Consider the following 20,134-nt stretch of genomic DNA (forward strand, 5'->3'; position numbering starts at 1 on the left):
TTGTAAAATTTTTTGCTTTATTTTCCGTATTTTTCTGGGATTTCTGAGATTTCGCTTTAATTTTTATGTAAACATATGTCTGGTTAGCTCAATTCTACGGTAGTTAAATTTGTTTGTCCGATGAAGTCGGCACTTTCCAAAACCGAGGTAGAAGTTTTCTTACAAATAAATCAGTTGGTACGATGTATTGCTACCTGCTCCATGTACTATTCATGTACGTATATACACATTACTAAATTAAAGAACCCAGCCACATTTTTCTGTCTGTTTTGTAAGGAGTTCCGCTAACTTTGATGTCATGACGTACCTACCGCTGGTCTCTTGAACTTTCGGAAAACGAGGGCGCCTTTTCTCTGAGGGAGCATTGAGTTGTTGTATAATGACAACAGTGACCCACTCAGCGTCTTGGCCTGTGTAGAAGAGTCGGTACTGAGCTTCCTTACAGAGCAGTCGCCCGCTTCCGCACCGCGGATAAGTAATGAGCAGAATTTAGTAGAAAGTGGAATTAAAAGTTAAAAGTATTACTTTTCATTAATTCGTTTGATTTTCGGGAAGGTGCGTTGGATGTGGGATTAATTAAGAGATTTATGGCTGATGCAGTGTCGTGTTTGAGAATCAGTCATTTTCGTTTTTGTTTATTTATTTACAACATGCTCCATTACAGGGTGGTCCATTGATCGTGACTGGGACAAATATCTCACGAAATAAGCGTTAAACGAAAAAACTACAAAACACGAAACTTGTCTAGCTTGAAGGGGGAAACCAGATGGAGCAATGGTTGGCCCGCTAGATGGCGCTGCCATAGGTCAAACGGACAACTGCGTTTTTTAAAAATAGGAACCCCCATTTTTTTACATATTCGTGTAGTACGTAAAGAAATATGAATGTTTTAGTTGGACCACTTTTTTCGCTTTGTGACAGATGGCGCTGTAATAGTCATAAACATATGGCTCACAATTTTAGACGAACAGTTGGTAACAGGCAGGTATTTTAAATTAAAATACAGAACGTAGGTAGTGTAGGTACGTTTGAACATTTTATTTCGATTGTTCCAATGTGATACATGTAACTTTGTGAACTTATCATATCTGAGAACGCATGCTGTTACAGCGTGATTACCTGTAAACACCACATTAACGCACATTAACGCAATGAATGCTCAAAATAATGTCCGTCAACCTCAATGCATTTGGCAGTACGTGTAACGACAGTCCTATTAACAGCTAGTAGTTCGCCTTCCGTAATGTGCGCACATACATTGACAATACTCTGACGTATGTTGCCAGGCGTTGTCGGTGGATCACGATAGCAAGTATATTTCAACTTTCCCCAAAGAATGAAATCCGGGGACGTTAGATCGGTGAACGTGCGAGCCATGGTATGGTGCTTCGACGACCAATCCACCTGTCATGAAATATGCTATTGAATACCGCTTCAACCGCACGCGAGCTATGTGCCAGACATCCATCATGTTGGAAGTACAACGCTATTCTCTCATGCAGTGAAACATCTTGTAGTAACATCGGTAGAACATTACGTAGGAAATCAGCATACATTGCACCATTTAGATTGCCATCGAGAAAATGGGGGCCAATTACCCTTCCTCCCATAATGCCGCACCATACATTAACCCGCCAAGGTCGCTGATGTTCCACTTGTCGCAGCCATCGTGTATTTTCCGTTGCCCAATAGTACATATTATGCCGTTTTACATTACCGCTGTTGGTGAATGACGCTTCGTCGATAAATAGAACGCGTGCAAAAAATCTGTCATCGTCCCGTAATTTCTGTTGTGCCCAGTGGCAGAAATGTACACGACGTTCAAACTCGTCGCCATGCAATTCCTGGTGCATATAAATACGGTACGGGTGCAATCGATGTTGATGTAGCATTCTCAACACCGTCGTTTTTGAGATTCCCGATTCTCGCGCAATTTGTCTGCTACTGATGTGCGGATTAGCCGCGACAGCAGCTAAAACACGTACTTGGGCATCATCATTTGTTGCAGTTCGTGGTTGACATTTCACATGTGGCTGAACACTTCCTGTTTCCTTAAATAACTTAACTATTCGGCGAACGGTCCGGTCACTTGGATGATGTGTTCAAGGATACCGAGCAGCATACAAAACACACGCCCTTTGGGCATTTTGATCACAATGGCCATACATCAACACGATATCGACCTTTTCCGCAATTGGTAAACGGTCCATTTTATCACGGGTAATGTATCACGAAGTAAATACCGTCCGCACTGGCGGAATGTTACGTGATACCACGTACTTATACGTTTGTGACTATTGCAGCGCCATCTGTCACAAAACGAAAAAAGTGGTCCAACTAAATCATTCATATTTCTTTACGTACTACACGAATATATAATAAAAAATGGGGTTGCTATTTAAAAAAACGCAGTTGATATCCGTTTGACCTATGGCAGCGCCATCTGTCGGGTTTCCCCCTTCACGCTAGACGAGTTTCGTTCTTTGTAGTTGACTACCCTGTATATGTGTGTGTGTGTGTGTGTGTTGGAGTATAATGTAATGTCTGTTTCTGTTGATGATAATGATGATGATTACAGAAGATAAATGGTGAAGCCAGGTGCAGCACAGGGCCTGCTCCTCGTGAGTATCACCAATGGGTCCACACCTATCGAACGGCTCACAGTCTACAGTGTCACATGCCCACACTTCCTGTGACACTGAGGAGAGGCGTGGTATTTAAACCGAGACATTGGCGTCAAATTTGGCAATCAGGAACCTTAGCCCACCCACCACCTCTTACCCCTTGCAGGTCAGATACAGGCAGTGAAATTTTTTTTACCATCAGGTTTCGAAACGGCTTACTCCCGGATCGAGCACCGAAAATTAGTACTGTCGTGGAAAAACGTGTTGATAGCAGAAGTTAAATGAAAGGCTTTCGTGATCACTGATAACCTGTTTAATTAATGTGAAAATGCAACGTAGCAATGGTTACTTCGGTGTGAATGTGAAACAAACGTAACTGATAAACGAGACTGAATGGGGAAGAGTATTTCATGAAAAAGGAACAATTAAGTGAAGTAATTTCATTTGTACTGTAGTTACTTCAAAGTAACATTTTCATTCTTTAATTGAGTAACTTTAATATTCGAAACATACACGAGTCACTTTTTCGAATTAGGCACAATGCCAGGTTATTTTCGTCTCTCACGAAAGCCACAAAACTCGATTCAACAGCCAGATAATATACGTTATCAAAATTGAAGAATCAGGGACAATAACTTTACGGTATTGGAAAGATAATGTCAGGAACTACTGAATAGTGTCTGATACGGCTTTCACTAATAGACTGATTCACGAGGAAAGTTTCTGCATATAACGCCAGACGAGTCGTCCCACCGTAGACACCCGTCCGAAAGAAGGGTGGTTAGCCTAGTCGCGCAAACAATGAAAACACTATCAGCAAAACATAAATTGTTTGACATTGCCCACCAACACTAATCTCTTAACAGATGGGAAAGGGATTTACCCTGTTCAGGAACTTACACGCACAGTATATTTTCTGACATATTAGCGCAATCAGTACGAAATAGGAAATTAAATAGACACAAAATACACGTTTCAGGCATAATCCTTGCAAGATCTACTTTCCATTGTTTTTAAGTTGCTGTCATAAGATTTTGAAGTTTCTTAGATCGGACAGAGAAGATATTTTTCTCAGGGATAGGGCTTGTTATTTTTAATTATTCATTGTTCTATATATTTTCATGAGATGGTGCCCACAGTTCTTATATATTTGAAAAGTGTCATAATACCGCCTTGAGCTGTTGGTAAAATACTTTATTTATACAAACTATTTGTACAACTAGTTTCAGTCAGGTTTATCAAAGTATTCACAGCATCGTGATAGGAAAAATATAAAATCGTTTTCGTCAGGTGATAGCACCAGTTTTTATAGAGTGACGACGTAATTTAAATTCCGATTTGGTAATAGTGTGTTATTTATTGTTTTATCATCTAAAGATAACGATCTTCTATTTTGCCTGAGATGATACTGTGGCTACTTTGATGAACCGATAGCGGTCAGACGAAAGAAACTGGTTGTATAAATAAACAATTTTACCAGGTCTAGGCGTTAATATGACATTTTTCAAATAGCTTGTTCAGTTACACACACGAGGTGTCGGTAAGATTCTGAAGACGAATAACAGTAGTTGCAAAGAAACTGCTTTTTATTAGTATTACTTGATACATTGCTCTGCGAAACTAGAGGACGCGACAGACGAAGCAACGTAAAATAATAACTACTCGGTGCAAATGAAGGAAAGTGAAGGAGCATGTTACCAGAGGTCACCTAGTAGTGCACAAAGCTGGACGTGACATGTCGTTCGGTCAGCGTGAGTATAGCGCCAAATTAGGGTGGCTCCACAACACGAAGCAGTTGAAGAAACGGGAAAAGACAGTGTGTCAGCAGCGAGAAGTTAAGGTGGACTGTTGTGGTGTTCCTCATTACGATGTGGCCCGAAGACCACATTTGAATGACCGTAAAGTCTGGGAACTGCAAGAACGACGAAGTATGAGTAGTGTTACCCAGGAGTTTCGTAATGCTCATAATATTGTTTCACATGCATGTGGAGCATTCGGAATCACAGGCACTGCACCCCGAAGAAGAAGCCGCAGTCCACCAACGTCAATCATGGCAGCAGATAACCGCTACACTCGCAACTGGCAAGAAGGGATCCACGTCAAACAGCGGGTGCGATTGCAACCACGGGACTGCTAGGCATGCAGTCTCTCGCACCACAGGGGCACGGCGACTCCACTCCAATGAGGAATACATTGCGCACAGTCATATCTGCAGATCGGTGGCACCATTCCTAATGCACAGGAAGTGGACCAGCAACGAGTGGGGTCGCGTGATCTTCTCAGATGAGGGCAGATTCAGTTGTGTTGTTGGACATACCCTCATAAGCGAGTGATGGGAACGCTTAGTGCATCCAGGAACAATGTCTAACAAGATCGTTTTGGTAGTCCAGAGTTTATGGTGTGGGGCGGCATAACGTTGCATAAGAGTACTGTCCTCCAAATATTTTAAGATGATACACTCTGACCACAATCTATTGGTTATGAATTGTAGATTAAAGCCCCCCAACTGCAAAAAGGTGGCAATTTAAGGAGATGGGACCTGGATAAACTGACTAAACCAGAGGTTGTACAGAGTTTCAGGGAGAGCATAAGGTAACAATCGACAGAAATGGGGGAAAGAAATACAGTAGAAGAAGAATGGGTAACTCTGAGGGATGAGGTAGTGAAGGCAACAGAGGATCAAGTAGGTAAAAAGACGAGGGCTAGTAGAAATCCTTGGGTAACAGAAGAAATATTGAATTTAATTGATGAAAGGAGAAAATATAAAAATGCAGTAAATGAAGCAGGCAAAAAGGAATACAAACGTCTCAAAAATGAGATCGACAGGAAGTGCAAAATGGCTAAGCTGGGATGGCTAGAGGACAAATGTCAGGATGTAGAGGCTTATCTCACTAGGGGTAAGATAGATACTGCCTACAGGAAAATTAAAGTCACCGTTGGAGAAAAAATAACCACTTGTATGAATATCAAGAGCTTAAATGCAAACCCAGTTCTAACCAAAGAAGGGAAAGCAGAAAGGTGGAAGGAGTATATAGAGGGTCTATACAAGGGCGATGTACTTGAGGACAATATTATGGAAATGGAAGAGGATGTAGATGAGGATAAAATGGGAGAAACGATACTGCGTGAAGAGTTTGATAGAGCACTGAAATACCTGAGTCGAAACACGGCCCCGGGAGTAGAAAACATTCCATTAGAACTACTGACAAAAATTATCCATCTGGTGAGCGAGATGTATGAGGCCGGCGAAATACCCTCAGACTTCAAGAAGAATATAATAATTCCAGTGCCAAAGAAAGCAGGTGTTGACAGATGTGAAAATTACCGAACTATTAGTTATAAGTCACAGCTGCAAAATACTATCGCGAATTCTTTACAGACGAATGGAAAAACTGGTAGAAGCCGACATCGGGGAAGATCAGTTTGGATTCCGTAGAAATATTGGAACACGTGAGGCAATACTGACCTTAGAAGTTATCTTAGAAGAAAGATTAAAGAAAGGCAAAGCTATGTTTCTAGCATTTGTACAGTTAGAGAAAGCTTTTGACAATGTTGACTGTAATACTCTTTTTCCAATTATAAAGGTGGCAGGGGTAAAATACAGGGAGCGAAAGGCTACAGAAACCAGATGGCAGTTATAAGAGTCGAGGGGCATGGAAGGGAAGCAGTGGTTGGGGAGGAAGTGAGACAGGGTCGTAGCCTCTCCCCGATGAGTATCAATCTGTACATTGAGCAAGCAGTAAAGGAAACAAAAGAAAAATTCGGAGTAGGAATTAAAATCCATGGAGAAGAAATAAAAACTTTGAGGTTCGCCGATGATATTGTAATTCTGTCAGAGACGGCAAAGGATTTGGAAGAGCAGTTGAACGAAATGGACAGTGTCTTGAAAGAAGGATATAAGATGAACATCAACAAAAGCAAAACGCGGATAATGGAATGTAGTCGAATTAAGTCGGGTGTTGTTGGGGGAATTAGATTAGAAAATGAGACACTTTGCTATTTGGTGAGGAAAATAACTGATGATGGTCGAAGTAGAGAGGATATAAAATGTGGACAAGCAATGGAAAGGAAAGCGTTTCTGAAGAAGAGAAATTTGTTAACATCGAGTATAGTTTAGTTGTCAGGAAGTCGTTTCTGAAAGTATTTGTATGGAGTGTAGCCATGTATGGAAGTGAAATATGGACGATAAATAGTTTGGACAAGAAGAGAATAGAAGCTTTAGAAATGTGGTGCTGCAGAAGAATGCTTAAGATTAGATTGGCACATCACGTAACTAATGAGGAGGTATTGAAAGGAATTGGGGAGAAGAGGAGTTTGTAGCACAACTTGACAAGAAGAAGGTGCCGGTTGGTAGGACATGTTCTGAGACATCAAGGGATCACAAATTTAGCATTGGAGGGCAGCGTGGAGGGTAAAAATCGTAGAGGAAGAGCAAGAGATGGATACAGTAAGCAGATTCAGAAGGATGTAGGTCGCAATAAGTACTGGGAGGTGAAGTCGCTTGCACAGGATAGAGTAGCTTCGAGAGCTGCATCAAACCAGTCTCAGGACTGAAGACCACAACAACAACAACAACACTCTGACACTGTAGTTCTCCCCCATGAGCGTCTTTTATGGCATGCTATCGGTCCTGACTTAAATTGTATGGGTGACAATGTGCGACCGTACTGAACATCAATGGCGAAGGAGATGATATTCGGTAATAGGACTGGTCTGACCGTTCCCCTAACTTAAATCCTATCGAGCAGCTGTAGGATGCATTGGGAAGACGCAGTACGACACATCCACATGCATCAACGACCATGCAGCAGTCGTCTATCCCGGTGGTGGAGGAATTGATCGCCCTAGACAAGAACTCCTTCCCAACCTTGTGTCCAGCATGGGAGCACGTTGTTGAGCATGCAGTGCCACCCGTGGTGATCACACATCCTATTAAGAATCATGTCCCGCCTTTTTTTATGTTCAAAGGACCACTGTACATCGCGATTGATCAGTATAAGTTGTGTCTTTGAATGAAAATGTCATTTCTGTTCGTCTCATTGCCTGTTCATTTCAGCAATCTTTTATGCTATGATGTAGCAGTTCTTTCTGCGCGTGGTTAAACGTTCATTGAACGATGTTACTAGGTAGTGCCACATCATGTGAAAGTTATTTTCATCCATAAGTTGTCCATATTAAAAATGACCACCCGCAGTGGAAATACACGCTTCCAGTCTGATATGGAACTACATCATTGCATATCATTCAGTTTAGTTAGTATGCAAATCTTTAACATATTGCAGCGTGTCAGCAACTGTGAAATGTACAGCAAATAAACAATTTTTTCAGCCTTCAGTTGCAAGGTAATTTTACTCGTTTACCTAGGTTTCGATTCCAGTAATGGAATCTTCTTCAGAACAAAAAATAAAATTATTTTGTGAGCCAAACACTGGCCATGTCACAGATTAAAAATTAAAACATTAAAGACGCATAATGATTATGCGTCTTTAATGTTTTAATTTTTAATCTGTGACATGGCCAGTGTTTGGCTCACAAAATAATTTTATTTTTTGTTCTGAAGAAGATTCCATTACTGGAATCGAAACCTAGGTAAACGAGTAAAATTACCTTGCAACTGAAGGCTGAAAAAATTGTTTATTTGCTGTTAGTTAGTATGCTCTTGTAGACAGCGTCATTAAGCTTCCCCCACGGAGGAAAGTACCGTATGCAGGTGCCAAATCTGGCGAACGGGCCAGGCCAAGGAGCAGGTCTTCTGAGTACAATCCAACGATTTGGAAACAATTCGTTAAGACATGCTGTAGTACTTCGCGCTCTATGTACTGGACAGCCATCAGGTAACACACAAGATCCTTAGTCTGCAAAGGAACGTCTTCTAGCATCCATAGAAGATGGTCAGTTAGAAGGCTGCATTATTTGTACGCGTTCCTTGTACCGTCCACGAAAAACGGGCCTATGGCCTCATTGTTTACTATCCCACACCACACGTTTACCCTCCATGGACGCTGACGTTCCATTTGACGATGTCAACGAGGCTTGTCAACAGACGATTTACCCGGCGTTTTACATAGCCATGATTTGTAAATATGTCTTCATCACATAATAAGGTACATATACATCTGGAGTATCCTGTCGTACTGCCAATGTGTAGAAGTTAACACGATTTTCGCGATCGTTTCAATGCTGCTCTTGATGGAGAGAGATGTGATGGAGATGGAACGTATGTCGCTGGAGAATACGTATGACCTTTTCCTGACTCTTGTCACTTCCTCGGCCACTGCGCGGCAGCTAACGTGAGGATCAACTGCAATAGCAGCAGAACGTTAATTTTCCCCTCTTCTGTCGTCACTTGTTTCCTTCTGTTACGTTGTCTAGGTGTTACAGTACCACTTTCAGGTAACTGGCTGAAGACGTAGATAAGTAATAGTCTGTTGGAATTCTTCTTACATTCTCCATATACCATCAACATGTCGCCTTTTTTCCAAATTGGTAAATTCCATCATCCACTCACAACCTGCTGCTTGCACAGTCGTATGTTAACTGAATAGCGAGCCGCAGTGCACTAAAGGAACACACAAACACATTGTAACCAAACGTAACACCGTCGTACGTGGCAACTATGAAGAGTGAATGGCATAAACAAGTGTCGGTGTGAGAACTTTCAAAATACGAATTGTTGTGAATGACTCGCACTAGAATTCTCCAATACACAGCACACAGTACCATGTACCCTATTTTTGTTTGTTAATGTCTATAGGCATTGTTCCATTTAAAAATGTGTATGTTTGCACAAAAAATACACTTCCAAAGTATTATTACAATCTGTTTATTGGCTAAGAATACGAGTCCCTGACTACCAATCCATTCTGTGAAAGAAGCGCTATTTCCGCAATATCTGCGGTGCAAATTTTAGGTGAGTCATCCTGTAGACAATTCGATACTTGAATTTGTATTGTTATGACAAAAGTTACATTATTAGTACGTCGTCAAGTGTCCAGGACGCTTATTAATGGACATTAATACGGAATGTGTCCACCCTTCGCCTTTATGACCGTTTTCCTGAGGACACTTCCAACGAAAGGTTTGAATTTTTGTGGAGGAATGGCAGCCCACTCTTCCTCAAGAGCCCAAGGCAGTGACTTTGGACGCTACCATCTGGAGCGAAGTCGACGTTCTAGCTCATCCCACAAGTTCCGTTGTGTTAAGATAGGGAATCTGGGCAAGCTTGTCTATTTCAGTACTGTTTGGCTGAAGAGGAGCTGTTCGGCCATTTTATCCCATTCTTTTAAATTCGTATACATAATCGTTGTGCTAATTGGACAGCTCGTAGCACCTGGGAACTCAAGAGAGATTTCTTCGACTGGTTTCATGAAATTTTTTACAACCACCCTCCATAGTGCTCGACGGTCAGCGTCTGTCAGTACATGAGATTTGCCCGATCTTAGTTTAATTGTTGTTTTCACTCCAGACGCACATCACAAACAGTCGACTTAGCCAACCTTAGTAGGGTCGAAATGTCCCAGACTGATTTCTTACACCAAATGAGTCATGCACGTTCGAAGCCATAGGGCTTTCCTGACTGACCCATTTTCCTGTTACTGCTGACCTAGTGACAACACAATACTCTCGCACCTTTCTACGTCTCCTGATATCTAGTGGTGAGTTCTCCTCATTTCTTACTCCCTCTCATGCACTGTAATGTTGTATTATGGAGCATGTGTAAGGAATTCACGAATGGTTAACTAGCTTGTCGACAAATTGCGCATCTGTAACCAGAACACCTCAACAAAGTAGCAGAAATAAGAACTGATTTCCTTGTCCAACCACGACTATTGCATTCACAAGGATCAGCTGTTGAGAGTAGCAGAAATAAGAACTGATTTCCTTGTCCAACCACGACTATTGCATTCACAAGGATCAGCTGTTGAGAGTGGTACTGTTTCGGTATTACGACTATAGCTACTATCGTAATAACGACCAACTAGCGCCTTACGTTATCGTCAGATCACGTTGTGTATTTAGTCAAGGGGTTGCTGTAGACCATGCCGTTTGGGTTCAAATGGCTCTAAGCACTATGGGACTTAACATCTGGGGTCATCAGTCCCTTCGAATTAGAACTACTTAAACCTAACTAACCTAAGGACATCACACACATCCATGCCCGAGGCAGGATTCGAACCTGCAACCGTAGCAGCAACGCGGTTCCGGACTGAAGCGCCTAGAACTGCTAGGCCACAGCGGCCGGCAATGCCATTTGGGAGCAATGTCGGGAAACGGGAAGTTTGCACCTACTATAACCTTAAGCCAGAATACCATTGTTGTTGTAGAGCACGTACGATTAGTATTGCGTGATGGGTGCTGGGATATAACAGCGAGGAAGTCTTGTTTTCCTGCGTGCAGAGGTAATTACGTGTCGGGGGTTGAGGTTAAAGGGTTACATTTCGCGAGCGAAAAGTTTTACACGAGGAATAGCGATACTCGGTTCACATTCGGCATTTCTTAATAACCTGTTGTCCGCCCCGATAGCTGAAAGATCAGTGTGTCCGACTGCCGTCCTAAGGAGCCCGGGTTCGATTCCCGGCTGGGTCGGGGATTTTCTCCGCTCAGGGACTGGGTGTTGTGTTGTCTTTATCATCATTTCATCCCCATCCGGCGCGCAGGTCGCCCAATGTGGCGTCGAATGTAGCAAGACCTGCACCAAGGCGGCTGGACCTGCCCCATAAGGGACCTACCGGCCAATGACGCCAAACGCTCAGTTCCAATAACCTACTGGAACCGGTGACACTATATTACCAACTATGTGATTCATAAAACCGTTACGGTAATTGCTACATAATTAAGTACAATGTCGTCTTTCTCTAATTAATTGTAATGTCTTTGTTACTACATTTGTTAGTTACACGTTCCACAGATCATTTTAACGCTTCTTTTACTGAAATGTTGTGGAACGAGTCAATTTACAGGTACACATAAACATTACTAGTGTTAACGTCATTGAACACATTATTTTTTAGTCCTGCTCACTTCACAGCACATAAAATATCGTTTTTTTTTTTTTTTTCAGGCTGCCGATTTTCGGACAGAAATTAGTCCAGGTACGAGGGTGGTTTGAAAAGTTCACGGAATCACCATGACATGTCAGCGATAGCGCAACGAGTTGTTCACGTGATATTCATTGGACTGTTGCCAGTAAACACGTGCCACGTCAGTGCTCTTTCAAGAGAGCTGGGGCGGTGACGTTTCTCTGTTGTTGTTCCCGCGTAGTGACTTGCGAAGGTGGTAAAAATTGAGTTTCAGCAGTGATTAAGTTCTTCGAAAGAAAGGTATGAATGCAAGGACATTTATACCCATTTCCAGAATACACTGGGAGACACTGCTCCTTCATATTCAACTGTTGCCAAGTGGACAAATTAATTTAAATTTGGTCGGGAGAGCTTAGATGATGATTCGCTCAGTGGTCGGCCGAGATGTGTCACTACTCCAGAAATCATTGCAAAAGAGCACAAAATGGTCATGGAGGATAGTCGATTGAAGTGCGTGAAAATGCTCACGCTTGCCTGATAACATCTGAAAGGGTGTATAACAATTTGACTGAATAATTAGAATTGAAAAAATATCTGCAAGATGGGTGCTGAGACTCTTAACGCTGGATCAAAAACGCATGAGAATTGACATTTCGGAACAATGTTTGGCCCGTTTTCGGAGAAACGAACAAGATTTTTTGCGCCAGTTTGTGACCACAGATGAAACTTGGGTGCACTACTATACTCCAGAGACAAAACAACAGTCAAAGCAGTGGAAACATCTGATTCTCCGCCACCAAAGAAAGCAAAGACAATTCCTTCGGCGGGAAAGGTCATAGCATCAGTGTTCTGGGATGCGATGAGGATTCTGTTTGTAGATTATCTCTCCACTGAGCAAACATTTACCGGAGAATAATATGCTAACCTCCTGGACAAATTGCAAGAAAGATACGCGAGAAAAGGCCAGTTTTAGCAAGTAAGAAAGTCATCTGCCACCAAGACAATGCGCGCCCACCTCATGTGCCGTCGCCATGGCAAAATTATAGGAATATGAGGCGTTGCCAAACCCGCCTTATGCACCTGATACGGATCCGTCAGACTTCCATCTCTTCTCAAAACTGAAAATTTTTCTTGATGGACGAAGATACACTTCAAACGAAGAATTGATGGCCAGAGTTGACAACTATTTTGCAGGCCTAGAGGAAACTCATTTTCGAGATGAGATCAAGGAACTGGAACATCGTTGGTCCAAGTGCAATAATCTACAAGGAGACTACATTGAAAAATAAAAAAAAGTTTCAGTGATGTAAGTGGTTTTTTTATATTCCGTCCGAGAACTTTTCAAACCACTCTCATGGGAGGAGTTGTCCAGGAGAAATAATTTTAGGTTAAATTTAAACCTTGCTTTGCTACCTTCATGTGAGTGAACTACATTTTCAGTCAAGGATTGTAAGAGTGTTGAAAACGTTACTCATACCAAGTGTTCACATTGCACGTTTAGTTACCCTTACATGAGTAAGGTAGTTTTGTTATTGTGTAGAACAAAAAATTCATAATTGCAAGCGCTGTATAAAGAAAGTCATCCACTCAACTCCCCACTTCATTCATTGAACGAAACGCTATGTTGCAGATGTGTCTTGCGAATAACATCGTGTTTGATCACTTACTTTTTAGCTAGAATTTTTAGGATTTTCTCGTTGTTAGTATGTTTAATAATCTTCGTGATTTACTGAATACAGTCCAGAAACTGAAGGTTGTTTGTAGTGTATACCCTTCGTAGAGACAGCTTCCTGAACATACCAGATGACTCTTGAACAATGAACAAGCTAGGACGGTGGAATAAAAGTGCAAGACTTAATAGTGGGCATTTCAATCATGTCATTACTTGATATGAAACGTTTGACGTGCATCAAATATAAGTAGTTCCGACAAAACACTAAAAATTTGGTTCGTCACTTGTTTCTGAAAGACCTCTCGTTCCAAAAGTTTTTATGCCGTACAGCCATTGTCTACTATTAATTACGAAAGGACGGCCGTAATTACACATTTTAACTCCAACAGCAGGTGTTTAACAATAAGCGTGCTCATTGAACATGAACTCATCTCTCAATCTGAGGTGAAATTCATTGAATGCACTACAACACAAAAAAATTTCAGAATTATATTCCTTATAAGTCATTCTGTAAAGTGTTTGGAAGTTCACTCTGAGGTAATTCATCTCAGAGCTAACAATTTCTGTTGAAACAAAATCGTCTCGAGATGCATTTCCCTTCTTCGTAACTTGAATGCATTTTTACACGTCATCTGGTATTACTTCCGGAATGTCATTAGTTATTTCATATTGCAAATGGATGCGACGAATGGAAAAACTGGTAGAAGCCGACCTCGGGGAAGATCAGTTTGGATTCCATAGAAATATTGGAACACGTGAGGCAATACTGACCCTACGACTTATGTTAGAAGAGATATTAAAGAAAGGCAAACCTACGTTTCTAGCATTTGTAGACTTAGAGAAAGCTTTTGACATTATTGACTGTAATACTCTTTTTCCAATTATAAAGTGGCAGGGGTCAAACACAGGGAGCGAAAGGCTATTGACAATTTGTACAGAAACCAGATGGCAGTTATAAGAGTCGAGGGGCATGAAAGGGAAGCAGTGGTTGGGAAGGGAGTGAGACAGGGTTGTAGCCTCTCCCCGATGTTATTCAATCTGTATATTGAGCAAGCAGTAAAGGCAACAAAAGAAAAATTCGGAGTAGGTATTAAAATACATGAAGAAGAAATAAAAACTTTGAGGTTCGCCGATGACAATGTAATTCTGTCAGAGACAGCAAAGGATTTGGAAGAGCAGTTGAACGAAATGGACAGTGTCTTGAAAGAAGGATATAAGATGAACATGAACAAAAGCAAAACGAGGATAATGGAATGTAGTCGAATTAAGTTTGGTGATGCTGAGGGAATTAGATTAGAAAATGAGACACTTAAAGGAGTTTTGCTATTTGGGAGGAAAATAACTGATGATGGTCGAAATAGAGAGGATATAAAAAGTAGACTAGCTATGGAAAGGAAAGCGTTACTCAAGAATAGAAATTTGGTAACATCGAGTATAGATTTAAGTGTCAGGAGGTCGTTTCTGAAAGTATTTGTATGGAGTGTAGCCATGTATGGAAGTGAAATATGGACGATAAATAGTTTGGACAAGACGATAATAGAAGCTTTAGAAATGTGGTGCTACAGAAGAATGCCGAAGATTGGATGTGTAGATGACATAACTAATGAGGAGGTATTGAATAGAATTGGGGAGGAGTTTGTGACACAACTTGACAAGAAGAAGGGACCGGTTGGTAGGACATGTTCTGAGGCATCAAGGGATCACAAATTTAGCATTGGAGGGCAGCGTGCAGGGTAAAAATCGTATAGGGAGAGCAAGAGATGGATACAGTAAGCAGATTCAGAAGGATGTAGGTTGCAGTAAGTGCTGGGAGATGAAGGTGCTTGCACAGGATAGAGTAGCTTGGAGAGCTGCATCAAACAAATCTCAGGACTGAAGACCACAACAACAACAAATGGCTCTCAGCGCTGAGGGACTCAACTTCTGAGGTCATCAGTCCCCTAGAACTTAGAACTACTTAAACCTAACTAACCTAGGGACATCACACACATCCATGCCCGAGGCAGGATTCGAACCTGCGACCGTAGCGGTCTCGCGGCTCCAGACTGTAGTGCCTAGAACCGCACGGCCACTCCGGCCGGCCAACAACAACAAATGGATGCTCTATGGACACAATTAATACCTCGCGTCCAGAAAATAAAAAAGAAAATAGATGGCTCAGGGCTTCGCAGAGATAAATGTGATCCCACTGAGTGTCTAGTTATGTATTGTGTATTGCGCGTAAATACGTCAAGGTTGTCGACACTCTCGTGAAGGTAATCGAGAAGGGAACGGACGACCCGCTGTGACACGGTTAAGAAACGCCTCTGAGGGACGATACACTAGAAGGGCGAAAGTGCGGGGAAAGCGGCGGGCACTTCCGCCTAATGTAACGGCGCCGCGGTGGACAGTGACGCGGCGAGAAGAACGGCCCGGCCGGGGACGAGCGACCATTGGGCGACGACGCGGCCACCCAGCCGAGCTGTCAAATTACATCGGCCGGCGCGGCACTAATTGCCGATAGCATCGGCCGCGCTGCGCTCCGCCTCGCCCCCGGCCGCGGCCCGGCCGGGACAACAAGTGTGGCGGCGCTGCCCTCGTACATCATCGGGCGCGGATCGGCCCTGCTATCCCCGCGACGGGGCGTGGGCGGCTGCACCGCGCGGCCCGGAACACGGCCGGCTGTCGCCGCGCGCAACGGTATTTCACGTCGCGTGCCGGTGGGTGGCCTGGCTCTGCCCGCGCAGCTAGCGCCGCTCGCGATTCCCGCTCGCGGTGCCGGCATAATTAATCAGACGGACCGACACGTGGGTAACATCGAGCGTACTGTGGCGGGGGTTGGTGGCATAGCTAATATTTATGCTCTGTGCTAATGAGGTTCGAATACTCATCAAAGATTTATTTCAGTTACCAAATCTTCCATGCAACTGTTCAGTTCGAAGTCTGGTTTCAGGCAGCTCTCCACATTTGTCTACGTGTCTCTTCGTAACTTTTGCACTCTATATCCTTTTGAACCTACTTACTACATGTGTGTGTGTGGGGAATGGGTGGGGGGGGGGGGGTGGACAAAGGTATTGAAATACGTCTATTGAAAACCGGAACAATAGACATGAGTATACGAGGTTTGTCCGGAAAATACGTGTAAACGTCTAATAATGTCTTTATGTTACAAGTTGCAGTCACCGCCAGGTGGGACTAGTGCTGTAATCAATCCTATCAACGCTCAGTTAGAGTCAGAGCACTCTGCGTGAAGGTGGGAGTGTGCGGCAGCTTGTTGACAGTTACCCTTTTTCACCTGCCGTCGGCATGGAACTCTCTCTGATTGAGGAACAGCGCGTCAACATCAAGTTTCTTGCAAAGCTAGGCAAGAATGGCCGTGAGATTTTTGAGTGTTTGAAACAGGTTTACGGAGACAATTCTCTGAAGGAACCAACCGTGAACAAGTGGTTAAAAAGGTTCCGGGATGTCCGAGAAGATGATGATGATGATGATGATGTTTGGTTTGTGGGGCGCTCAACAGCGTGGTTATCAGCGCCCGTACAATTACCCAATCTTTGCTCAGTCCAATTGCGCCACTTTCCTGGATGATGATGAAATGATGAGGACAACACAAACACCCAGTCATCTCGAGGCAGGTGAAAATCCCTGACCCCGCCGGGAATCGAACCCGGGACCCCGAGCTCGGGAAGTCCGAGAAGAAGTGAACGATGACCCTCGCCCAGGACGCCCGTCGACTTCGAACTCAGATGCAAATGTTGAACGAATTCGGGCTTGTGTTCTTAAAGGCCGTAGATTGACAGTCAGAATGATTGCTGACGAGCTGTCAATCCCCAAAACAATCGTTCACGAAATCCTGACACAAAAACCCGAAATGAAGAAATTGGGTGCGAAAATCGTACCGAAGTTCTTGACGCCAGAACAGAAAGCAAAGAGGGTTGAGTGCTGTGAGGATTGGTTGGAAGCAGAGGAACAAGGGGACTTCCTCAACCGAGTCATCACTGGAGACGAGTCCTGGTTTTACTAATTCGATGTGGAGCTCAAACCTCAAAGCAAGGAATGGAAACTAGCAGGAGAACCGAGAACAAAAAAGTCGCGAAAATCAAGGTCCAATGCGAAGACAATTTTGATTGTTTTCTTTGATTCTAGGGGCATTGTTCACAAGGAATTTGTCCCTCCCGGCCAGAGAGTGAACGGAAATTTTTACGTTGAAGTTCTGACACGTCTCAGAGCTCGTGTGGCCCGAGTTCGACCGGAGTTGTCAAAATTGGGCAGGTGGATCCTTCATCACGACAATGCGCTCGCTCACACTTCGCTTGTTGTGCGCGAGTTTTTGGCCCGAAGCTTAACCACCGGGACAGACCACTCACTTTATACACCCGATTTAGCCCCGTGTGACTTCTTCATGTTCCCGAAATGCAAAATGGTGCTTCGGGGGCGGCACTTGGGAGATGTGGAAGCCATCAAGGCGGAAACGACACGGCAACTGAACAACATCACAATTGAAGACTTTCAGCAATGTTATCAACAATGAAAACGGCGTTGGCAGAAGTGTATCGCGTCTCAGCGCGAGTACTTTAAAGGAGACCATATTGTAATGCCTGAATAATTGTAAAGTAAAGTTATTATTCAACTTTTATACGTATTTTCTGGACAAACCTCGTACAGTTTGTAGGAAATCCACAATCACCAGCACCTTCATTCATAACCAATCCAGTCACCCCATCATTGGTAAGGAATCCAGCTTCAGAAGTTTACTACACAGAGAATTAAATAGAAGAACAGAACACAATAAAACAAGCTGCGCAGGAGAACAGGTATGATACAAAGACTGTAGGTGAAATAGTCAACAAAATACAAAAACAGACATCACATTATCACAAAACATGCACACACACAGACACAACACAACACACAACAAATTAACAGACCGTAAGTAACAGATGGCACACAATGACTTACAGCACAAAGGCTCGAGATTGATTTGCTGTCAGTCTCTGTATACATTACTGGCCATTAAAATTGCTACATCACGAAAATGACGTGCTACAGACGTGAAATTTAACGGACAGGAAAAGATGCTGTGATATGCAAATTATTAGCTTTTCAGAGCATTCACACAATGTTGGCGACGGTGGCGACACCTACAACGTGCTGACATGAGGAAAGTTTCCAACCGATTTCTCATACACAAACAGCAGTTGACCGGCGTTGCCTGTTGAAACGTTGTTGTGACGCCTCGTGTAAGGAGGAGAAATGAGTACCATCACGTTTCCGACTGTGATAAAGGTCGGATTGTAGCCTATCGCGAATGCGGTTTATCGTATCGCGACATAGCAGCTCGCGTTGGTCGAGATCCAATGACTGTTAGCAGAACATGAAATCGGTGGGTTCAGGAGGGTAATACGGAACGCCGTGCTGGATCCCAACGGCCTCGTATCACTAGCCGTCGACGAGATGACAGGCGTCTTATCCACATGTCTGTAACGGATCGTGCAGCCACGTCTCGATCCCTGAGTCAAGAGATGGTGACATTTGCAAGACAACAACCATCTGCACGAACAGATCCACGACGTTTGCAGCAGCATGGACTATGAGCTCGGAGACCATGGCTGCGGTTACCCTTGACGCTGCATCACAGACAGGAGCGCCTGTGATGGTGCAATCAACGACGAACCGTGGTGCACGAATGGCAAAACCTCATTTTTTCGGATGAATCCAGGTTTTGTTCACAGCATCATGATGGTCGCATCCGTTTTTGGCGACATCCCGGCGTATCACCCCATACTGGCGTATCACCCGACGTGATGGTATGGGGTGCCACGTCTCGGTCACCTCTTCTTTACATTGACGGCACTTTGAACAGTGGACGTTACATTTCAGATGTGTTACGACTCGTGGCTCTACCCTTCATTCGATCCCTGCGAAACCCTACATTTCAGCAGGATAATGAACGACCGCATGTTCCAGGTCCTATACGGGCCTATACAGAAAATGTTCGACTGCTGCCCTGGCCAGCACATTCTCCAGATCTCTCACCAATTGAAAACGTGTGGTCAATGGTGGCCGAGCAACTGGCTCGTCACAATACGGCAGTCACTACTCTTGATGAACTGTGGTATCGTGTTGAAGCTGCGTGGGCAGCTGTACCTGTGCACGCCATCAAAGCTCTGTTTGACTCAATGCCCAGGCGTATCAAGGCCGTCATTGCGGCCAGACGTGGTTTTTCTGGGTACTGTTTTCTCAGTATCTATGCACCCAAATTGTTTGAAAATATAATCACATGTCATTTCTAGTATAATATATTTGTCCAATGAATACCCGTTTATTATCTGCATTTCTTCTTGGTGTAGCAATTTTAATGGCAAGTAGTGTATATATGGGTTACACATGCAGGAATATTATAACCAGGCATACACAACACTTCAGAGCACAGAAAAACAGTTGCTCACACTCACTTCTTGCAGTCAGCAGATCATCTAATAGTGCAGACAAAGATAGAACCTTTACAATTATCATAAATCAACAATACAGAATGCTTTATCTCAGTGATACATGTCTCAACTCTTTACTATATGCAAACCAATGTAAAATAGTTGACAATAGTCGCTCATTTTTCAAATGTAGATATTTTTACGAAACGTTTCCTTAAAGGTTAACGTATACAACAGTTTTGCAGAAGAAAAATTAACAAATAAACCCACTAGAGATAGCACAACAGCGCTGAAACATTTCTGGGTGAAAAGCAAACTACATTGGTGTCTTACGTGAGGCGGAACCCCTATCCAGTTACGGAAACGTGAAAAATACATTACCATGTCTAATATGGTGTAGGAAAACCG

The sequence above is a fragment of the Schistocerca cancellata genome, chromosome 6 (genome assembly GCF_023864275.1).
Source record: "Schistocerca cancellata isolate TAMUIC-IGC-003103 chromosome 6, iqSchCanc2.1, whole genome shotgun sequence".
Taxonomy (NCBI): Eukaryota; Metazoa; Arthropoda; class Insecta; order Orthoptera; family Acrididae; genus Schistocerca; species Schistocerca cancellata.